This window comes from Octopus sinensis, unplaced genomic scaffold, assembly GCF_006345805.1.
Source record: "Octopus sinensis unplaced genomic scaffold, ASM634580v1 Contig15099, whole genome shotgun sequence".
In the NCBI taxonomy this organism is placed as follows: Eukaryota; Metazoa; Mollusca; class Cephalopoda; order Octopoda; family Octopodidae; genus Octopus; species Octopus sinensis.
The window spans coordinates 1-20,883 of record NW_021833549.1 but is presented as its reverse complement, the minus strand read 5'-3'; the positions used below and the strand labels follow the sequence as shown (position 1 = coordinate 20,883).

Below are 20,883 nucleotides of genomic sequence, written 5' to 3'. Positions count from 1 at the left end.
TAATACTTTTTTTTTAAAAATTTATCTTTCGAGATACAGACAAAGAGTGTAGGCTGACAAAGAAGAGTACACCTATGCTGCCAATCAATTTGCGGAGCTTGCACCTCGCGAATAGACTCAGCTGTACAAAATCCTTGAATATATCTTTAAGTTCAAATCAGATTTAGATATTAATAACACATATAATGAAATTTAGGCAATGTAAAACTCTGCCTTTTAAAAAATCTGCGAATTTAAAATAAGGGTTGCAAAAAACTCCCCGACCGGGAATCGAACCCGGGCCACCGCGATGACAACGCGGCATACTAACCATTATACTATCGGGGACATTTAACCTGCTCGAGACTAGTAACAAAGGGCCCCCCGCAAGTAATGTTATCAACTCTATTATATAATTATATTTAGATCGTTTTAATAAAACTCGTAATTGATCTCGGTTTGGTAGTACGTAATCACATGCTAGCGTGCCTTTGCTGTAGTTAGACAGTCTTTACTTTAAACAAAATAAACTAGTTACGGAAAGCATTCTATTTGAATATCTCATCATGAAATAGTAGAATAAAATTTTCTAAGACTTCTGATTTTTATAATTAATAAATTATAAAAGAAATAAATTGAAAGCAAAACTTCAACAAACGGTCTGAAAGAACAAACATCAAAAAATACAGCGTTTGGAAACAACTTTATTGTGTCTCCTGAGATAATTGCTGATTAAAATGTTTATCACACTGAGAAGCCAAATTTTCAACAATTTTTTTCTGGCAATTACTCTATAGTGCAAACAAATTACTATCAAGTTAGTATCAAGTTACTAAACTTCGTTTCGTAAGCCATTATTTCTTTGATAGTTAACAACAACAACCCCTGCCGCAAGATGAGAACGGAATGTTAACAGCCACATAAGATCAAAACAGAGAGAGAACATGTTATTAGGAAACTAACTAATCCAAAGGAAGACGACCCGAACGAAGACATGTGTCTCTGCTACATCTATTTTTTCTTTTCGAGTGTGGCTGAAGTAGACATTTGGTTCCGCAGTTGTATCACTGATGACGGCATCACTCGTCAATCCTAGTTAGTTTTATTTTATTTTTTTATTTATTTAACCTAAGAATCACCAACAGTTAATTAGGATAATATTAGGTGATTCCAACAATCCTCAAAATTTGAAAATACCCTTGTGGTCCGAGTTATATGATTATTTGATATATTTTGATAGTTATATGATTATTAAATAAAGTCAAGAAAAAAATTTTAATTTATTATAATAAAATATTCGCACGTTATTGTTTATATTTTGTTTTGTTTTGCTTATTGTTTTATTTTTTAATTTATTTTCTTGTATTAATGGTTAATTTTGTATTAAAATTGATTAAATATATTGTTGGCTTACAGAATTTCTTATAATATTTGATATTTTGTAATTGTATTGGTCTTATTTTTGCAATAATTTAATCTTTTTTACATTTTAACTATTCAATACATATTTTTAACTTTTCTACAAAACCCTATTCTCGACGATTTCTATATTTTTTTTATATTTTACTGTATGAAATTGTATTCATCGATTGATTGTAAAGGGACCTGGCCGCACATCTGAATTTGCGGATGCTCAACGGTTCTCATCGTCTTTATTACCTCGGCCAGTGTGTTGGCACGCGAGGGTACCAAAGCAATCTTCTTCATAATTATCCCCTTCTCCATTGCAGTGAGATAAGGGTGGAGCTGGAGAATTAGTTGGAGAATTGATATACGTCTCTTTGGCCCGGGATTAGATTCCAGATCCCCACAGATAGTGAGAAGGGCAAAACGGGAAAGTGAGGTCGACAGAGAAGGCCGCCCCGGACTGACGATAGTCGCGGGGGGATGAGCGAATGATTCTTTTTTCATTAATCCAATAACTGGATTTTTGCGCCCCCACAAAAGGCGAATCACACTCCATGTAATAAAAAACCGGATTTTCGAATGCTTAGTTTTTTTGATATTCTGTTTTTAATTTTAGATTTTTTTTAATTTATAATGATAATTTTCGTAACTTTTCTTTTTATAATTTTTCAATAATCTTTTTGTACAGCTAAACTGACTATATTAAATTTTTTCTGTGTAAAAAAACCGGATTATTATTATTATTTAAGCCAAACAAAATCACCGTCTTAACCATTAACTAACACGTTCAGGTGATTCCGACACTTCTCAACAGTCGAGCCATCTTTTCACGATGTTCCGACCGTGACCACACACACTTTCTGTATGTACGGTGAATGGTTTGTGGTCCATTTCCACGATCCCCCCATTTGCCTCTACGAGAGACTCCAGTGTTCTATGGACAATTTCCCTATCGGTGTGGTTCTTCAGTAGGTTGATAGATCTTTCTTGAATTTTTTCGATTTTTGCCGCCAGGTTACAGCCCCAAGCAGCACATGCATAGCCTATTGTTGGCTCGATATACTGCTTGTAAAGGGTCTCTACCCCTGGCGGATAAGTTCTCCCACAGTTCCAAAGGAAGGCTTTTACAAAATTGATCTTCTTTATACAGGTCAAATGATTAATAATTAATGTGTCCTCCGTGTGCCTTATAAAGCTCAATGCTTCTTCTTGGCATGCTTTCAGTTAATTTTCTCACAAATTCCGTTGGTATTTAGTCCCAAATTTTTATGATATTTTCGCATAAATCCTTTTTACTATGCAGACATGTTCAATTGGGTTCAAATCTGGTGATTGTGGTGCCCAATTTAATAATTCAATTTTTTTATCATCCAAAAATTGTTTTGTTCTCCGTGAATTATGACAGGGGTCCAAATCTTGTTGGCAAATAAAACGATTTAGCCCAATTTTATCTGCCGATTTCCACAAATTATTCTTAAAATGTTGATATATACAGCAGAATTTATTTTTTCATTTACTGTAACCAAATTCCCCTTTCCATGGAGGTAACATCTGGAGGTAGACCAAATTCCGAAAAGCTTTTGACGATTTATTTTTAAGAGTCCACAATTTTCATCGATGATATTAAGAAATCGATGTTTGATAGTGAGAACGCACTTTTAGTGCACAATTATGAAGTAAATGAGCGAAACAAGTAAGGTGAATCATATTCGGATAAAATATACGTATGCTAGTTGCGGCTGACATCATATACGGTATAGCATCAGTTAACAACAAAACAAAGTTTTTTCTCTCAACTTGGTAATTTCGTAAGCAATCATCAATTGTTTGACAAATTGAACTTGCATCACACGTCTCAACACAAATGCAGTCAATTAAATAAATATTGGTTGGGATGTCAATCTTCGCAGCAATAAAATTCACCCTCTCTATAATGAACAAAATGTCCACGTCAAGACATCATGTTCACTATTGTCTATAGTGAACAAAAGGAATCAAAATAGCAATAAACAATATTAAAGTATAATTACAAAGATTATTTAGTGATTTTAATCATGTAATCGGTGATTTTTTGAGAATGATTAGTTGATAATTCTTAAAATTTTTGTATTTCGTATACTTTTCTTCTTTGTTCATAATCATTCTCAAGAAACCATAATTCAAGCGCCTTCGCATATTCACTAGCTTCATATAGTGTCGGAACATAAATTTTTTCATCTTCCTCTTCAACTTGGTCTTGTGTTTTAGTTTTCTCGCAAAGTTTTGTATAAAGTTTTCGTCGTCAATTTGATCATTTTCATGAATCAAAAAATTTTCCTCATCTATTTCTTCTATTTTTGTCAGGTTCTGTATTAACGCATTTTCAAATGCTTTCTTGAAACAATTTGTAATTGTTAATTCCGACACTTCTAACCAAGCTTGATTTATGAATATCAAGCAATTCAATAGAGTGAATTTCTTCAACTTTTCCGTAACTTTTTCGTGATCTACATTGTCATCATTAGTATAAAATTCAATCAAGTGTGCACATAGGAGTTGTCTATACCTGTCTTTGAATGATTTTATTATTCCTTGATCAAGGGGTTGTAACTTCGATGTTGTATTTATAATTAATTAATTTAAACAAAACAATAAGGACGTGAAAAGATAGCTAAGCTAACTACCGGCCTCACGAGACACCCGGCAGCCTCGCGAATGGCGAAGCCGTTCCCTCGGATCACAGCAATCGACAGACGTTCCAGGAGCCAAGAATACTCTCTTGGATCGTGGCTTGTCCTTGAAATCCGTCGGCCGAGCGAGCGAAGGAAGCGGAGTGTCTTGGGGCCGAAAATCCCGGAGGACTCCACGGCAATTGGAGTAAAGAACAGCGAGTTGGAAAGATGGCCGTACTTGAGAATCTTTTGGTCCTCGGCCTGACTCGAAGCGTCCCCAGGATTGGCGGCGGACAGAGCGAGATTTCCAAGCGAGAACGTGTCCGAACAGGTAGAATCCCGAGGGAAAAAAAGAGTTCGATGTTACTGAACTCTAAATCACGTGAGTGTACAGTCGCATTATCAAGTAGAATTAGAATTTTTCTTTTTTGCAAAATCATTTTTTTGTTCAATTCTATGAGCCATTCTGAGAAATAACCATATGTCATCCATGCTTTTTTATTTGATTTGTATTCCACTTGTAAATTATTAATTAAATTTCTTCTTCCTTTAAAGCAGCGTGGATTTTTGGCTTTTCCAATAACAAATGGGTCAAGTTTTTCTCCCATCATACTAACGCAAAACATAACAGTTACTCTTTCTTTTATCGGTTTATTAGACAATTTTTGTCCGAGTCAACAGCTAATGTTCTGTTCGACAAAAGTTTAAAAACAATCCAGTTTCGTCCAAATTAAAAATATTTTTTGAACAATATTGTTCTAATTTTCTATTGAGGCTTTCTGTAAAATTTTCAATCGCAGAGGTTTCAACAAATTGATTTTCCCCACAAAGCACGGGAAGCAATGCAATATCGATTTTTAAATTTCTCAAGTCATCCATTTGATGCTTGAAATCCTTGAATATTACAAACTTTCGCCATTTTTAGAGACATGGACTTCAAAAGATATTCATTGATTGTAAATCCAAATGATCGTTTTTTAACGAACCATTAAATAGATCTATGTCGAATGGTTGAGACTTGGGCAAGTAAATTTTCTTCTTTTTTTGGTCATCTTGAACATTAAGTATTCCTTCAGAATTTTTCAAAATTTTGTTTATGCAGCCCAGAGAAACATTGAAATAAAGGGATAAATCGCGCTGTGTGTAATGTCTATTTTTATGATAAAATTCGATTATTTCCTTCTGTTGAAAAAATGACAGGCGTTATCGATTTTCCACCATGCTAACAACTGTAGAGCGTGTTCATTTTAAAGAATTTTAAATATATATGTAAAAATATTAAATTTAATATTTTTATGTTCACAAAAATTTGACGTTCACTATTCTTTAATAGTGAACACAAAAATATTTAAATAAATGATATTATACATTTTTAAACGTGGTATTCATTTTATAATAAATATATAAATGAGAATTACTATTATTTGTTATTGTAGATTGCATTAATATGGCCTGTTCACTATAAAGAGGGTTCACTATGGAGAAGGTTTACTGTATTTTTTAAAGAATTTTGGAAAAAAATCTATAAATCAAATAGAAGATAAAATTTTGAACTTAGTTTATTTGATAATATCAATTTGTTTTTTGTAAGAACAAATAAATAAATTATATCAAAATTATTGCTGAATAAAACGTACCTTAACTTTCATTTTACTTTTCTAGGTGACAATGATACCGATTTTTTGATAATGAACAAATTATATGTAGAAATCATTACACAGGAAATCATCAATTAAATAGTCTTGTTTTTTTCTTTTGATAGTCTCGGATAACAATTTAAGCAAGGAGATTTTTTATATGGGATAGTGTCTGATCGAGCGTCCCCACAAAGAAATAACGCCATACAATAAAAAAATCTTATTGATCTTCATGAACTCGACTGACGGGCACTAACTGAGTATAAAATCGTGTTTATTTCGGTGCAAATGCGTTCAAACAAACAAAATATTACCATCGTCTTCAAAATAAGTTTGAAGGAGAACTTCTTCAAGGTTTTTTGTAGGGATAAAAAAAGCAATAAAGGCCAGCTGGAATGGAAGCCTATAAGATTAAATCACATCGTATCGGAAAATCAAGACAAACACTATAACAAACTCCTTTCTTTGTCTGAAATTAGTCTCAAATGAGAGTAATTATCACCTCAAAAAGTAATTTAAGCTGCTTATCTCTGAAAGCAGTTTAATCTAGTCTACACAGACAACAAAGTCTACAAAAACTAAAAAAAATCTACACAAACTAAACTACCTAACACAGCTCTAAATAATAACATTTTAAAATACAAAAATTTATATAAAAATCATTGTTGAATAAAACGTGTCTCAAATGCGTGTTTTCCAATCTAAGACATTAAATGAAACAAAGAACCTTCCCATTTTTAAACTTTTTTAAAAGATGGGCATCACTCTCAATCTCCTCCAAATCCTCATGGTTCAATTCCATAAGTTTATAGTCATTACAAACTCTCTTTCTTGGCCCTTCATCCTCTCCCTCTACCACTACTCACCTGAAATATAACTTTCTTAGCATATTTGGCATTCAATCTTTTCTTCGACTCCTTCTTGGCAAAATTGTCCACAGCCATCTTCTTCCTTCTCTCTTCTCGGACACAGTCACTACAATCAACACTACCAGATTACCGATATGGCACTGAATCTACATCAACAGAGGATGGAACAAATAGGGTTGTGTCATTTGTACGGATTTCCACCATTTTGGGAATTCTTAACAGCCCAAATGACTCAGCTAAGGAGGAAACGGGGAGTTCTGGATAAATATATCACAACTTACTTGATAGGTTGAAAATGACTTTAAGGGGATGTTTTAAGTAGGCTTTGATATATGATACAAATGCCAACACTCCTGATTCCATAAATCTCTTCAGTCTCAGATAAGCTTCTTAATAGCGGATATAGACACGTCTCACGTCTTCAAATCTTCACAAAACTCTTCCAAGAATACCTACATTAAATGTACCACCAGAATAATTATAAACCTCCAAAATGTATTTAATTAATTATATTTAATTAATAATAAAACTAACCTTTTGATTCAACTTTAAAAAATCTACATAAACATCCTCATGTTGATTAAGCAGTAGCAAGCTCTACCTGTACGTCCCATTCGAGCAGTACGTCCACAACGATGTAAAATGAACTAATATGTACTAAAATATACAACCTCGCCATTTTAGGGGGATCAAATTGAATTACCCACTCCACTTGGGGCACATCTATACCACGTGATACTATATCAGTACATAACAAGACAGCACTAAAATAATTTAATTCCCACCAAATTTATTATTATTTAAAATAATTAATTACCATTTTGATTCTCTAAATTTAGAATAGATAATATCTCTTTTGCCTTTTTGTTTTCTGTGAAGACAGAAAAGAGAAAGTTCTGGAAAATTCCTATGTGCTTTAATATACATAAAATACCTTTTAATTACGCTATAATAATAAGAGGTTGAAGCACAAGTGCAGAAAAAAATAATAATTTTTTCTTCTTTATATTTATTTAAAAAATTAAATATAAAATTAATTTTTTCAATGGGTGACAAAAACTAATAAAATTAACAAGGGAGGCAAACTTTAACAAAATTAAATAATTCTGGTGGTGTAGATATTTCTTCTTCTGACTTTAACGAGATTAACCGAGGATTTCTCATCCCAAACTGCATCAGACTTGTAATCTCTGCATTCAAAGTTGCAGAAAAGATCCCAGTCCTCCTCTGCTTAGGCAAATATCGCAGAATAGTTTCAATACTAAGAAATATATTCACCAAACATACTTTCTACGGTAACCATCAGCTAACAGCCTATCAGCCTCATCTATCACCAGAACTTCCTACAATGAGTAACCAATAAGCAATACAAGCCGTTCTAAGGAGGATGCCAAGTCAAAGCCCTCATGTCTCTGCTTTAGAAAGGCCTCAGCTCTCCCAGGAGTACACACAGTGACATTCCCACTAATATATACCCCTATAAAACACCCATTTGAGACAAAATTCTTGACTGAGTCTGCCACTGACTGTCCTCCCCAAGCTGACAGTGTGATAAGTGAGGGAAATAGGCAAGGAAGTGAAGAAGTACCTCATAGACTTGGACTGAGAGCTCACGTGTGGGCACAATTATCAAGCAATGATCTTTAAATTAGTTTTTTGAGGGTTACGTCATATTTGTTGAAATTTTGGGTTATTTTTGATAGGCGTTGTACTATGGGGATTATGTAGGACAAGGTTTTCCCACTGCCTGTTATAGCTTCTACAGCCACGTCATAATTTGGAGAAATTTTGGAATTGTTTTTACTATAGTTATATAATGTTAATATATACTTGAATTGGTGTTAGTTTAGTGAATTTTAATTCTTTTATTGCTTCTTTTATTTTTTCGTTGAGATTAATTTTTATTTTTTGTAATTGATTTTCAATCATCTTTAAACTCCCAAGAAATAAACGTGATAAAAATTCAAATAACAATTTAATTATAAAAGTAAAAAAAATATATCAATATATTTTATAAATATAAAATATTAGTAAATTAATTTTTTGAATAAGCGAATAAACTAAGTAGAAATCTTTATGTTTATGACAAACTTTGTAGCCAAAATTCGTCTTAGTTTTGTTGCCTATAAATAATTACCTAATAAAAAATTTTCTCAATTCTTTTTATTAAAAAATAAATAATTTTATAATTATTTAATATAAAATTTAAATTATTAATTAACCTTTTTAATCATCATTAGTTGTTGTGGTCACATCAATAATGGACAGATTTATGAGAATGGACTTATCTTCACTAGGACAGGTTCACATAATTTAACACATCAAAAGGGGCAACAACCTGCAAACACCGACGTACCCATGATGGACACATCCGAACAAGTCTACATCTCCTCCCTTGCCCTTCTTAAAGTACCCTCAATTCTCATATAAAGATGCTAAAACACGGCCGGGCGGGTGTCCCCATGGAAGTCATGGCCTAATGCTGGGGGAGTTTGTGTGGATGATTACACAGTCACCGTTGTGGACGTCTTTGCCATGCCTCAGTCGGGGACGGTTTAGAGTTGGCTATATATATAAGGGCGTGAGTGTAGAGGCAGTTGATCCAGCCTTTCAAGCCAGCATGCTTGATATGCTTAAGATCACTGGTAGGCCTGAAACTGTGGTTGGGTGGTACCATTCTCACCCTGGTTTTGGATGCTGGCTTTCTGGTGTCGATATGAGCACTCAACAGAGCTTTGAATCTCTAGTGGAGAGGGCAGTGGCTGTGGTGATTGATCCTATCCAAAGTGTTAAAGGAAAAGTTAGCACCACAAGAACACATATATATAAATAATTTATTATAAAATTAATATTTATTATTAATTAAATTATTTAGGTGGTTATTGATGCATTTCGTCTTATAAGTCCAAATCATGCAGTTTTTAAGTCATGAACCAAGAAGACTACCTCCAACATTGGTCACCTTCGGAAGCCATCAGTGCAGGTAGAAGTGTCTCTCTCATTCCAGGCACTAATCCACGGACTAAACCGGAATTACTACTCGATTGGAATAAATATAAAAAGACTCAACTGGATGAGAAGGTGGTCCTTTTGTATATTCAGATGTTACTCAACCTTCACAAGAAGAGTTGGATTGAAGGCCTGTCTTTGCAGAACTACGAGTCACACCGCTCAGACGAATATAGGGACACTCAATAAAATAGACGATCTGCTCAAAAAATATGACAAAGTATAATTGGGGGTATATTTGGGCGTTGGAAGAGGAGGAGAAGATGACGAAGGAGCAGTTGTCTGTTAGGAATGTGGGGAGACAGGTTGGCAGTGTGGTGGATGGCAGGACCCCAAGCGGCATTTGGCTGAGAATGTGGAAAAGCTTTTAAATCATAATATTGGGCACAGTGTGTGCTCTCTCATTAGATAGTGTGCATTTACTTCATGACTTTTGTTTAGTTTTTATTACTTGTTATGTCTGTATTCGGATTGCTTAGTTAAGGTTATATAGGTTTTAATGTCTTTGTATTTGTTTAAATTGATTTGACAACTCTAATTATTTTTTAATGGAAATATGGTTATTATTTAAGTCAAGAATAGTATTTGAAATAAACGAAATATAAAGCGATTAGAGACTACCCGCAGAGAGAATTGAGACATTGTTCCTTATTGAGATACGCTCAAAGATTCGGTGTGGCTTGCCAAGGTCGTTTCTAATTCTTCCGAGGTGGCGGCCTCTCTCGGTAAGGAAACTAAGAGTTGATGGTCCAAGAGTACCAGACGTTTCGACTGACACTGGTTCAAAAATGAATCTGTCAGCGAGGGATCCGTATTTTTCGGTTTTTCGGGCCTACGCTTTTATCACCCTGTTCCAGCTTTGAGTGAGGATCAAGAAGACATGATGACGCAAAAGTGTCGAAGCATGTCGCGTCCCAAACGATCGCTTTACCGCACTTGTACGGGAAGAGCGAAACACCGTCTGGCAGCTTCCCATCTTCCCGAGCCTCATAAAATTAATATTTATTATTAATTAAATTATTTAGGTGGCACGGAACTCAGGTTGCCTCAAGTAGGCGTTTTACAATGCTGTTCAGAATTTATTATAATGACATTATTATGCGATTCACGCGAAATTATAAGGTTAGTTGAGATTTTATTTTCCCATGCGACTTAGGATACGCTCTGTTAGTCGTTTCCATTCTCCCCTGTTTCATGCAAGATCTCTCAGGTCGTTCAGCTCATATTTGATTTCAGTTTTCTTTTAATTGTTTTGAGTTCATGGTTTCACTTGGTGGGTTATGTTGTTCTTTGTCGGCCTCGATATGTTGTATTGTTTGATAAGCAGAAGTATTATTCCATGGCCTGATTAGCTGGAGTCATTTGCGATGTTTTTAACATATGTCCAAAGAACTGCCATTTCTTGGCCATTCGATTTGGGATGTATGAGTAATCCCGTACAGTTTTTGTTGCTCATCTTTTTCTGCCGTCAGACTCCTAGGAGCTGTCTTGATTGTCTGTGGAAGGAGTTGGCCTGTTCCGTTCTTTAGCGGGTAGACCTCAGGTTTCCGCGTTTTCAAAGTAGGATTGGTATAACGAATGAATTTTATCAGTTTGGACTTTGGGATCCGCTCTATATTTTCAACTTCCTCTGTCCTCTATTGATTAACATCATGATCACTTTTAGCTTACCCTGAGACATAGCAAACTCATTATGACCACAAGCGGACGTACTCAAAAAGAGAATTTTTATATTAAGTGAAGTTAAAGTATGAGATTTTCCTACCAGATTTTCATGCAGGTACATATCTACAACATGCTTTTTATTTATAAAGTCTTGACTTTCATCAAAACAACAATGGACTGTCTACCTACACCTGATGTCCTTTATAGAAATCCTAAGGTGTAGAATGGTCATTTTCCATAATGTAACATTGACAAAAAGATATACTTGGATGTACAAACAAAATTACAACCAAAGAAAATGAGAATCAGCGCTACAAGACTCTTTTTAGTTGATTTTTTGTTTAGTTTTTTTATAAAAGACTTATACCTAAGGAATTAAGGATTAAAATTAATAAGAGGATACATTAAATAAATTACTTAAAAGCACCACTCTTCAGCAAAGTATCGGGGTAGGTTAGAAGTTGATAAACCTTTACATTCTATGTCATTCTTGAGATATATCACTTTTACTTTTATTAATGAAATGACAGCATCAGACCACAGTCTTCCAAAAAGAAACTTCAATTTGATTCCACACATTTCGGTCTAGTAAATGTACTATGAAAATATATTATACCCGGTAAAGGTGGACTTTGTAATGCCTAAAAATCTATTATGCTGGAAATGTAGAAAAAATGCATAATAGGCATTATGGACGGATAAAGATCTAGCCTAGATGAGTTCGAACAGATTGAGGATAATAAATGTTATTTATTTTTTAATTTATCGATTAATACGATTATTATTCACACCCTCTAAGCGCGGTATATTCTTCTTGTGTGGTGCATTTCTGTTGTTAATTCTTATTTTTTTTTTCGTGCTTTAATGTTTAATTTTAATAATAGTTTTTTATTTGTTTGAGATTGATTAAATTGACTACTGGTAAAGTAGAATATCTGTGATAAAGGTTTATTTTGCAGGTGAATTTGTATTCATTTTATCAATTAATTAATCTCCATTCATATGGATTTTTTTAAATCCATTTATTTATTTCTGGTATTTTCAGTTCAGTTATTTTTGCACCCTGTAAGTCTTCCGATTGCTTGGTGGCTCAGATTTATTGTACGATTATTTCATTTATATTCTCTCCGAATTATTTTCTTTCCCATTCGATTAGTATATATGAAATTATTTTATTTTATAAATCTTTTTTCGTCAGTTCAATCTTGAATATTTTGTTTATTATTTAAAAAAATTTACGTCTAGTATATTTATTTTTGCCAAATCTGGCAAGTCCCATAAAAATGTGGAGGCATCGAGGCCGGACATTCGTGTCTAACGGCTGCGCGAAGGTCTTAGGACTAGATAACGAGCGAGGTGCCGAAGCTGGAAAGTCCCATCATACCGCTTATATGGCTGTATCGAGTCCAAATGCCTCGGATTTTAATGACTGAGGCCTCTCCACCAGTGTTCCCTCTAAGCTGCGCGCGTGCGCGGCCGCGCAGCAGTTTGCACCCTGCTGCGCAGCGAAATTTTTTTCTGCGCAGTAAAAGTATAATATTAAAAATTGCTATTTTTTTTAATTTTTTATATGAATTTATATATTCTTATTTTCATTTCAAAACGAAAACGTGTCTATAATATTGATATGAGACTTAAGAAAAATTCTCCTTCTTTTAGCCGGAATGGTTGATAGAGTACGTCGAAACCTTAACACAGATTCAAAAATTCCCCAACATGTGCAACTGGGTGATATTTTTAGTTTTTCCGAAGACTGCGGAGTTGTTTGTAAAATATGTGGCGACGCTAAAGCGACTTGTGATTTTGCGAGTGGAAACCAGGGATATATGGAAATTGGATTATCTGAAGAGACATATTACCCATAAAATTCATTCAGATTCAATAATAAAATTAAGAAGAATTCGAGCAGCAAAAATTTTTTGCACACGTCACTTTATAACGCTGCACAATGCAATGTGCCCCAGATGAGAGTTTTTTGACTTTAAATTAGGACCTTCCATGGGTTCACATCTTCAGATTTAGTCTCATTCTTATAGTAGCAATTTGTATCTGGATTAAAAAAGTATCCGTCGAGTTTTACGGTTTTTAAATAGAGTACTTCGATCAAAGTCAAAGTATGTGTCGGAAACTTTCTGGTAGTGTTATCAGAAGTGCTCTGTACAAATGAAGAGGTTGTACGCTATCAAATAATTAGTAACCACTCAGACATACTATGGACCAGACATAAATATTCACCACCCCTGTCAATAAAATGTGAATTTATTTAATAACGTGCATTAAATTTTATTAGTTTTATTAATAAATTAGATATTTAAAAAGGGACTTTCCCACGTTTACATTCTTCACACACTAAAAAATAATTTGTTATTCTCTTTATAAAATCGTGTATTTCGACTTAATGAAAAATCAAGAGAATTGCAATCTCTCTGAGTCCTTCCCGAAAATGGCCGACCTGTCTCATCAGAATAGAACCACACGTCAAAAATCAGCGGGTTTTTATTTATCCATTCATGAATTGACATGAATAGTGGAATTTACACAATATAATCCAAAAAAGAAATCTAAACTGTTTTAATCTTCTACCTCATATCGTTTGTTTGGACGCATAACTTTGAGCAAATACTTCTGTTCAGACACCGTCAACCCCCGGCGAGCAGTTTTATTCTCAAAGAGGACGCCGTGATTTAATTATGGTTGTACACTTCCGGGTGCCCACCCCTCACCACCACATTGGTGGGCACATTGGTTTGGGCACATTGGCACATCTATGCCATCAAACTGACCTTCCAACCCTTCACCTCCTCCCACTATTCTGCCTTCTTGTAAATATTGAAAGACATGAACATCCACAAGTGTTTCTGGAGAACTTTGGAGCCAGTGACCCACATGAGTACATTTGCTAATTACTGTGCAGTTCCACGTCGTGTCATACACTCTGTAGGCCACACACACATTAGCAATGGCCACTGCAGCCCTGAACGGACGTAGGATATGGAATCTCGGAGATTTTACCAGATAAAGTGGCCACAGATGTTCAATGAATGTTCTAGAATGAATAATCAGGCATAATAACCTTCCCTCAGATGGATAGTTCAGTATAAATCTACTGCTGGAGAAATAGGCAGCTGAATAATAAATATATATTACTAACCATGTCGAACAGACCAACTGTCGTCTCCAAATAAGTCAAAAGCATGTCAAAAATGAATTACATGAGGTTCCATGACTTGGTGGTCAATCTATCAATTTTTATCACATTTTGTGACCTTCAAGACCAACTCGTTCACAGCCAAACATGCTGATTCTCTCACAGCGTGATTCTCCGCCTGACATTCCTCAAATAATAAATAACCTGCAAAATATAAAAACAACCACCGTCTCCTTCATGTTCTGCTCAATCAGGGACCTTCCCTCATTCCCAGTGATCTCTGGCCACGCCCTCTGAGCCAACAACCTGACTCCCTCTCCAAATAGTGCCTATTAAGACACAAAGGTGGCAATAAATTGATAAATATTGATTTTTCATTGATAAATCAAAACAGCTTACCACAGTTGACACAGTACTTGGACGCCGTTTTATATTCGTACCATCGCTTTGGAGACATCGGGCGTTGCAGGCCTCTAACTTTGGCCTTCATCAGCGACAATCTGGAGGAAATGGCCCACAGGACGAAAGAGCCACGCGAGGTTTCGTGGCTATTGCAGGGTGTCCATTGCCATTCTCCGTGGCAACACGCATGCGGTACTTTCCGCAGGAGGGTGCGTGCTTTAGCCCCCCAGAATTTCCCCTCTGTACATTCCTACTTAATTGTTTTCTCTCAAATTAAACACATTTTCTACAATATAAACTAACAATTATTTTTTGATATGACTTTTGTTAACCTACTAATTTAATAAATCTAATTAACATCGAAGCTACAATGCTTTACAATCGGTGCAATCAAGAAGCACAAGAAAATGATTCAGGTTGTATTTAATCACTATTTTTTATTTAAGAATGAACCAAAATACCTATTCTGTACTAATTGATCGGTAAATCTAAATTACCTAAAATGTCCTCTTTCCTATACAAAGTCTCTTAAACAAATAAACTAGGACGAAATTGTTTTTGATGGCCACTCTGCGGATGAATTAGACAAAAGTCGAACTCCTGATTTCTAGAGTTAATAACTGCCTATTATTATTTTAGACAAGAAAATTCCGGACCTTAGATAGTCTTTTGACAGAAGTCAATTCAAACTTGAAGAAAGTAGTCAAAAGAATTGTAAATTATCCTATAGCATAAATAGAATGAGGGCCTGCTTTAAATGCTTACAATTTATTCATTAAAGAAGAGTATAACCGATTTCATAGTGAGCATCCTAACATGAACATGATTGATTTGACTAAACTAATGTCTCATCATCACAAAACATTAGTTTCAGAACAAAAAGTATTTGTTAATCTAATTCTATCATTATTTTACGTTCTTGTATTCCGTCAAGCATTTTTTTTGTAATCTGACATATCCCGGGCCAAATATACGTTGCAAGATGATTGAATTATTTAATTATTCAGAAACAACATACAGTCAATCCTTGTTAATCCGAATTTTTTTAATTGAAATTATAAATTTTCTAGCTTTTTCCTGCCAAATTTGATTCAATGCTCCGAAAATTCAATAATCCGCAATCCGAACGCTAGAATTAATAGAATTTCGGATTAATTGACCCAGAGGTTATACTAAATATGAATGAAACAGGACCTTTTTTCAAGCATTTCCTACAATAACGATTTTATTAAGTAAAGAAAAGCCGTAAAACAATCTAAAGTTCGAATAACTGTTGCTTTATGTTTTAATGAACTGGATCAATTAAAATGACAACTTTTGTTATTGGGCACAGCAAGAAATCAAAGTGTTTCAAAGATTTAATGTTGTAAAATATCGTCATTATTATGAAATCCGAAACTTGGATGACCAGTTATTTATTTGAATGCGATATAACAAAAAATTTTATTTACTTCTTTATAAGGCGCCAGGTCACATTTTGAAGAACAATTTTCCAAACATTGAAGTTATAAAGCTTCCAAAGAACTCAACTGCTTATCTTCAATCAATGGATCAGGAATAATAAAAAATCTAAAGCATCATTACAAAAAAATTAGTGGTTGATTATATGAACTCGCTTGATCAATCATTGGTCTTTTTTGTTAATCTTAGAGATGAATATTGTTATTTAACGAAGCCTAAGAAAATTTCAAACAGAAACTATCAGTAATTGTGTCAAAAAAGTTGGAATTATTCAAGTTTTGATTAGTCTTATGCTGACACAAAATAATGGGATACACCAAATTATGATTGAAAAAGATATGCTTCAACAGAAAAAGTCATTGATGACAATGAAATCATTACACTGTTGAAGATATCATACTTAATGTTGAATGAGAGTTACGATGGCCAGGTCGATGAGAGCTACGATATTAGCCCAACCACTTTATTTGATGCAATTCAAATTGTCATCAAATCAAGTTTCTTGTTCGAATTGCTTTTCACAAGAAATCCCAAGGGAAAGTCGATTTGAATTTTCGGACTAACAAGGATCGTTCACTAGTCGACGATGCACTTCGTTTTCCTTTTGTTAATTTCTGATGCCGAATTATATAAAATCAAGCATTTTCCACATGAGAAACCACTTTTCCGTCTCTCAAGATCCTTCACACGTAAGATGTCCACTTTTTTTTCACCTTTCAAGTTCCAATGGAGCTTCAGGGAGAGTCGTTCGTATGGAACTGCTTGTGGAAGGTGTCCACTGAGATGAAGTGCGCCCTCCAGAAGAAGAGTTGTGGTATGTTAGTTAGTCTTGACACTGAAAAGGCCTTCGAACTCGGTGTGGCACAAGGCATCCGAAGCTCGCTCGCCATGTGGGGGTTTCTCCGTATCTAAGGCGCTGGCTGTCAGGGTTCCTTGAATTTCGCGGACAGGTCGTGCGGCATCAGGGAGTCTTTTCTAAGTCACAACAGTCCTTCGCGGGGATCCCTCAGGGCCCTGTGGTGAGTCCCACGCTTTTTAATGTCTTTATGGCTTCTGCGCCCATGCCAGTCAATTCTCGTACTGAAAACGATCATAAAAGCAAATGTGGAATAATGACATTCCATTTTTAAATTTGAAGACAAAGTTATTAGAAGAGTACATGTAGACAACAATAAGAAAACACGTAAAGCGCTTTAAATGAACATTTGAACGTTCAAATTTATCGTATTATTGAAATATTACCCAATGGAATGATTTCTATTGAAGGCAATGACATAGTATTATTCACAAAAACGGGAGAAAATTAGCCAAGCTGGAATATACAGAAATCAATCCAGAGATCGAACTAAAATATTCAAAATGGATATTTAAAGTAACAGAAGATCGTTGTGTAATAATAAAATCATCCGACAAAGGAGCGGAAAAAATGGTTAAGCGAAAAAAATAGGCTAACGATGTTGATATGAAGTTGGTATGAAAGTAGCACGAAAAGTTTTCATAGATTCCAATATATACACACCAAAAGAGAGAATCTGAACGAACACATCGACGTAAACATCTTGAAGTTGTGGAAGGAAGAGAAGCTGCCAATAAATTAGAAGAAATTTTTATGGATCACAGCCCTTGTAAATACGTGCAATCAGACAATGGTACGGAATTCGAGAATGACCATATAAGAAAACTCCGTCAAGAGTACAAAATTGTTTAAATTCATGGACGACCCAACAATTCCCAGAGTCAGGGGATAGTTGAAAGATTTAATCAGATAATCACATTGGTTTGTGTCTACGCATTGGGATCGAGATTTGGCAGTCACATCAGTGCAGATGCGGTAAAATCATTGACAGGAGAAGCCTACACCCCCTCTCTTGTCGCCTCAGTGCCGGTTGAATACCCAGGCATGCTGTCTTGAATAATATTGTTAAGCGCGCGCTCAACGCCGCTGAATTCCCTTCTGTCCCGGGGCCGGTTGGATTAGACCAGCGGTTCTCAAATGCAGCCCCCAGGATTTTTAAATTCAATTATTCATTCTTAAGGTTAAACATATCCATAATTGGTGATTTCATTAATCAATTTGAAGCACGTTTTGGGGTACATTTATATAAATTTAATTTTTAGAATTTTAAAGAATTCCTTCCTTTAATGAAAATATTCGCAACTCCATTCAGCGTGGAAATTAAGGATGCGCCTGCAAAGTTTCAACTAGAACTCATTAATTTACAACATGATATAGAACTGGCGGCATTGTTCAAAAATGCGTCCATTATTAATTTTTACGAATTCACAAAATATAAGACAAATTCAAAAAATATAACACACAATGCATATATGAATTTTCTTGATGAAAATGATATTGAAGATGCAAAATTGTTCAGGGAAAATGACTTAATTGTCAAATTTGCATATTCATCGTACAAGAAGAGTGCTGGCAGAATTCCTCGCCACACTCACCTCAATGACGTCATCAAAAAGGCACTAGAGTCGGCAGGTTTCCCCTCCACTCTAGAGCCAGTCGGTCTCGGTCGGAGTGCTGGAAAGCGTCCTGGATGACTACCTTCCCTTCCAGGAAAGGCAAGTCCCTGATTTGGGATGCAACTTGTGTTGTTGTGCTTTTGGTTGTTGATTCTTATTTCATTCTTTTTTATATTAATGTAAATCATGATCCGATTCTATATCAACCTGCATCAAAGGGAAAAAATATATCGTTGTGTTCAATAATATCCATAATGGGAATAGAACTTTCTAAAATAATTGATGGTGCGTACAGCACAATTATTTTTACTGAGTTTATCAATGAATGTTGTACAAAAGGAATTTTCACTGATGATTCTGTGATAATTTTAGATAATGTTAAATTTCATCATTCTTCAAATTTTGTTAATTTTTTCGAAACACATAGTGTTTAGTATTTGTTTTTACCTCCTTATTCACCTGACTTAAATCCTATCGAAAATGTATTTGGGACAACAAAGGCGAATACGTCCAAGAGCTATGAATCAGAAGGCTTTAAAAGGAAACTTAAAAGATGTTATACAATCGCTTTCGTCTAATTAAATGTTTACCGAGTACTACCGGTCATTTTGGAATAGAGTGAATGCGATTATTAACAGAATTAATCAACATTTGTTTTTTAAATTAAAAGTTGGTCTTTGTTAATGTAACTTGAAATATACGTATACGACATACGAACATTACTACAAGAATTACTACATTATATTATTATTTATAATATACAATATATTTATGAAATAAGAGGATATTTATATGAATTATACGATATATTTATGGAATAAGAGGATATATTTATGAAATTAGAGGATATATTTATGAAATACCATGTAAAGAAACAAAGACATATTTAATTTCTAAAATAGTAAAGAAAAATTAATAATTTCAGATGACAAAAAACTAAAAAGATCAAAATAAGCAATAAAATAGTAGGAAAAAATAATTTACTTTAAAAAAATGCATTAAATGAAGATTAATTAATTGATAAAATGAATACAAATTCACTTGCAAAATAAACTTTATCCATGATATTTTACCAGTAGTCAATTTAATTAATCTTCAAACAAATAAAAAATAGAATAAAAATAAAACATTTATAAAAAAAGAATGAAATAAGAATTAACAACCAAAACCACAAAACAAGAAAATAAAATAACGTGCTTAACACATTATAATTCATTGTAATTAATTCGATAAATTTAAAACTTTAAAAAATTAAATAAATAACATTTAATATTGTGAGTCTGTTTGAATTCAGCTAAGAACACAAATTCAGGTGGTTTACATTAATGAAGACGTACAGAGTACCAACCTACTAATAAGTAACACATATCCTATTTATTGAAAATCTTTTTTGGACGACGCAGATAATAAATACAATTTTAAAATCATTTAATTAATGACTTTAATTAACTATGAATAAAGAAATCTAAATAATTTACAATTCAAAAGATATAAATTTTGTTAGAATTATATTCACTAGTTCCGAATAGCAAAGAAAAATTCAAATCTAATCTTAATAAAGATGTCCATATTAGTTTTTATGAACCACCGGGCGAAGTAATTGTCGTCCAGGAAGAAGTTTTGGGTATCTAATATATTTTTTCAAAATAAAACAAACAAATAAAATAAAATTTTCTATCTACTTTTGAAAAAATGACAGAATCTTTTACCATATGGAGTGAATCAAAAAAAGTTGTTTAAGTTTGTAAAACAAATAAGCGAAAATTATTTACAAGTCTTTTATCTATTACAAGATGATTGTAATCAAAAAATTTGCCAAAATTTGTCATTAACCACTCATATGTATTATTAAACTGATATGTATTACTAAATCAAACAGCAGATCATTAGTAATTGAATATTAAGAACAAGACCAGATACAAAAACTTCCCAGAAATACAGAATGCAACAATATTCCAAAAATATGTCATTTACTTGAAGTCAGAGAATATTTGAAAAGATAATTGCATCGTAACTGCACGAACTAAATGATTGGTTACTGTGAAGTTATAAAATAAGAGAAACTGCAATTAATTATACATTTTACGGAACCTGAGACGTCTTTAATGAATGCAAAAATACTTTTTAAGATTATCTTAATTGTAATAAAAAATATACATTCGTTTTCAAATAGTTTAAATCTA

The 20,883-nt window shown here is 33.9% G+C and overlaps 1 non-coding gene and 1 pseudogene across 1 annotated transcript; one reads left to right on the top strand and one right to left on the bottom strand.

Annotated features, from left to right (window-relative positions):
• Positions 1–255: 255 nt before the first annotated feature.
• Positions 256–327, bottom strand: Trnad-guc. Its single transcript has one exon. It is a non-coding gene; the product is annotated as a tRNA-Asp (tRNA).
• Positions 328–9,022: 8,695 nt separating this feature from the next.
• On the top strand, positions 9,023–9,857 carry LOC115230261 (annotated as a pseudogene).
• Positions 9,858–20,883: the final 11,026 nt, after the last annotated feature.